Raw genomic sequence first — 4064 nt, 5'->3', positions numbered from 1 at the left:
TCAATATGTTCTAGTTTAATATAATTGCATTTATTGACATGGCAATTAATAAATTCTAGTTAAACATACATACAGTCTTAAAAGTAAATTATCTAAAGTGTGGGTGGGGGAGGAAGTGCAAATGAAGTTGGACTGAGGACCAGTGAGGACATCCCAAAGGAACTTGGAGGGAAAAAGTGGGAGAGGTTGAAAATGGAAGCTATAATCATATTACATTGAATACAAGTATGAAATTATCAAACAGTAATATTTTTAATTAAAGAAAATAAATTTCTCTCTTTCAACGTTTTCCCTCAAAGCTAAGATCAGGTCTAGTATTAATGTCACAAACAGGTTGGATACCATGAAAAACCATGTCATCAATAAAAGAAAGATAGATGATAAATAGGTAATGGGGAGGTAGAATGACAGAGAGATAGATAATAGGAAGATACATGAATAATAGATGATAGATAGATAGATAGATGATAGATAGGTAGATAGATGATAGATAGATGATAAATGAGAGCTAGATTCTGAAAACAATTAGTACTTTAGCACTGAAAAATCATATATATTAAGGCACTATCCATTGAAACATGAGCAACTACTGAAAAGGGGCCTCAATACTTAAGAAACAAGGTGTATTCTTCCCTCTTCTACTGTTTACTGACTGTGTCTCCTCAGTTAGTGATGAGTCTTTGGAATCTACTCATAAGTGCTGATATTGTGCAGGTAATCACACTTGCTGTGAGTTCTTGAGTACAACAGCCATGTTAGATCTGGAAAACAGTATTTCATGTCATCTGAAAAATGAGACTTCTCTTTCACTTCCATCTGCTCATATAGCAGTAATCACACAGAAACTATATTAATTACTTGGCCATTAGCTCAGGTTTCTTATTGACTAACTCTTACATCTTAAATTAACCATTTTTTTTATTAATCTGTGTATTGCTACAATGCTGTGGATAATGTTCTGTTCTGCTGTCTTTCTCCATCAGCAGCTACATAGCATCTCTCTGACTCTGCCTACTCTCTCTATATATCTCTTCCAGTCTGGTGATATTCTGCCCTGCCGTAGGCTGAAGAAGCTTTTTTATTAACCACTAGAAGCAACACTATACAGGAGGACATCCCACATCAGTTACCCCTCTCCATCATCCAGCTTTTACATTCTTTCTGCTCTCTCTTCAGTAGTATTTCCTGAGCTTTGTAAGGAATAAACTTCATATATATATATATATATATATATATATATATATATATATATATGGCACTATATATATATATATATATATATATATATATATATATATATGGCAGATTATTCCCTGTTGCTTTTCCTCAGCACTCTGAATGACCATGTATCTCTAAATGCACTGCTATCCACTGTGTAAATAAGCTTTCCAAAGTTAAGAGCAACTTGATAAGCAGAGTATAGGTGATACCAAATCAAGAGTTTTGATATGAAGTGAAAAAGTTTAAGCAGGGATGTGGTAAATATTTGTGGAGATGATAGCCAAAATGAAGCATGTAAGAAGAAGCAGTTTTAATAGCCTACTACTTTTTGAGCAAAGTAGCAAATGTGAGAGTTAGAACAATGGTAGCTTGCAATGCTGTAAAATGGTAAACCGAATGCCTTGCGGTTTTAAATAAAATCCCAACGCCAGGTTTGGGTACCTCCTTATGAACTTCTGTTGTTAATGAACACCCCAGGGATCCCTAAAATCATAAGACTGTTGCAATTCCTCTTGGGTGCCACCCAGAATAAGACATTGAAGCATGAGATGTCACATATATTGGGTATAAAATACAGAGAAATTGAACTAGACCTGAACTGGAATCTTCCTCCCAGATTGCTCATGTAGAAAGATACACTGCTTGCTACTCTGGAAAATAAAGGGCATCAGTGAGACCCCTATGAACTGTAATACCAACCTGTCTATAGAAGGTTTCTACTGCTCCAATAGTGACACAATTATCTGTGGGCTAATATTACATACTCTGATTTCAAGGCCCAGTAGACAAGAAGAAATCCATCACTGATACTTTGGTGTAGTTAAAAATTCACTGCTAAGAAAGTATAGGGTGTGAAAGAACTTACTTAAAATTGTGTTTATATCTTAAACAAATGATATTTTCAGTTTTAATCAAAGATACTTCTCTCTGCAGTGAAAGGCAGCAAGACATCAAGTCCTAAAAATAGCCAGTCATAGTTTAGTGTAAGGCTGGAAGATTGGATATGTTTTTTGCTTTAAAGTCTTCAGTTTTATCTTTTTGTTATTAATCCTGAAATAATTTCTATAGTTAGTTTTTCTCATTTTTAAACTCCAGAAATGCCTCCCAGACCCACTACCTACCCTTCCTAATCAATTTTGTGTCTGCTTTTGTTTTTTAAATGCATGAAGTTGATTTTTGTACTGTCTATATACTCTTGGATGTCTTCCACAAGAGTGTGGTTAACCAGCCAAGCACCAAACACCGAAACATAACCTATTCTCCCACTCCCATGAACTGTTTATTGCCAACAGCTCCTTAGCTAATGATGGGACTTAGTGTTGAACTTCCCTTTTCACTTTGGAGAATTTTCCTGTTTAACACAAATGACCGTGCCTAGCCTTTTATACAGTGCTACTATCACAATGAGTTCATTTCCACATCTTTCCTGCCATGTCAGGAAAGCATGGCTGCCTTGGATTCATTCAGCCTCTCACAAGTCTCAAGGATCATTGTTGAAATCATTGACACCTCTTCCTCAAGAAACCATTAGCTGCCACACATTTCCTCACAGAGAGCATCCATTCCTTGTCACTGACAAGGTATTGATGAGGTCCAGGCTCATGCGGGCAACTTCAATGCTTCAATGCAGTGAGTTCATGCATTCAGTAAATCACATCACTTCCAGATAATGTCATTTTTCAGAACTATTCCTTATGTTCCAGCTTTTATATTTATCCTATCCCGTGTTTTTTTTTTTTTTTTTTTTTTTTTTAGTAGAAGGGATATATCTTGGTAAAAAAGAACACAGGAAAAGATTAATCACACTGAGTCATAGGGAAAAATGACTAACATTAACTATATACATGAATTAAACTGTCAAACATAAATAAAAGAAAAAATGATGCAGTAAAATCATGATTTTCTGTGTTACACTCTTCAATCAATAAATTGAGCTGGTTAATATTTGGGATATTAATGTCATTATTAGTTAATGTCACTGGTATTTGCAATGTCATAAACATGTTCCTTTTTATATGCTTATTGAAAAACCTACGTATCTTTAGTAGTGAAATATTCCCAATCTTGTTTGTTTGTTTGTTTATCTGTCATTTGCTATTTTACTGCTGTTGTTTAGGACATTTTTATTTTGTTTCTACAAGTTTTTATCAAACTTTAAAAGGTTTTTCTCTAGTTTGAGCTTTTTCCCTTTTTTCTGTTTGAAAAGAATGCCATGTATAAAACAGCTTTTAAAATTTTATTAAATTCTAATTATATTTTCATACTATTTTCCTTTATTCATCTATTGACAGATTGTATTGAATGAGGTCTGAGTATTGAAGCACCATAGTGTAGCATGATTAAATCTCTTTATTTTTATTTTTTATTTTTTTTGAGACAGGGTTTCTCTGAACTTTGGAGCCTGTCCTGGAACTAGCTCTTACAGACCAAGTTGACCTCAAATCACAGAGATCAGCCTGCCTCTGCCTCCTGATAGCTGGTGGTGCTTGTGTCACCACCGACCGGCTACATGATTAAACCCTACCAAGGAGAAATGGAAAATGTTAACACTATTTTTGTATAATTTCATTATATTCTCATTTTGTTATCTTAAATGTGTTGAAATTTAGCAAACAAGTATAATTTTTAAATTATTTTAACATAAATAAAAGATAAGTCATTGTTAAGAAATCTGATTTAAATTTAAGTGGGAACTTCTTTGCCTCTTTTCTTTCTTCAAAGAACTTTGCTGATAATTCTGAGAACACATTAAAGAGAACACATGTTGCAGCATTTTGCAATTGACAGTGGTAGCTTACTATATCACTGACTTAAGAGAATACCCTTTCCACATGAGATGAAGC

Source organism: Arvicola amphibius, chromosome 13 (assembly GCF_903992535.2).
Source record: "Arvicola amphibius chromosome 13, mArvAmp1.2, whole genome shotgun sequence".
Lineage (NCBI taxonomy): Eukaryota > Metazoa > Chordata > Mammalia > Rodentia > Cricetidae > Arvicola > Arvicola amphibius.
The sequence above is the reverse complement of the archived record's forward strand: the minus strand, read 5'-3'. Positions refer to the sequence as shown.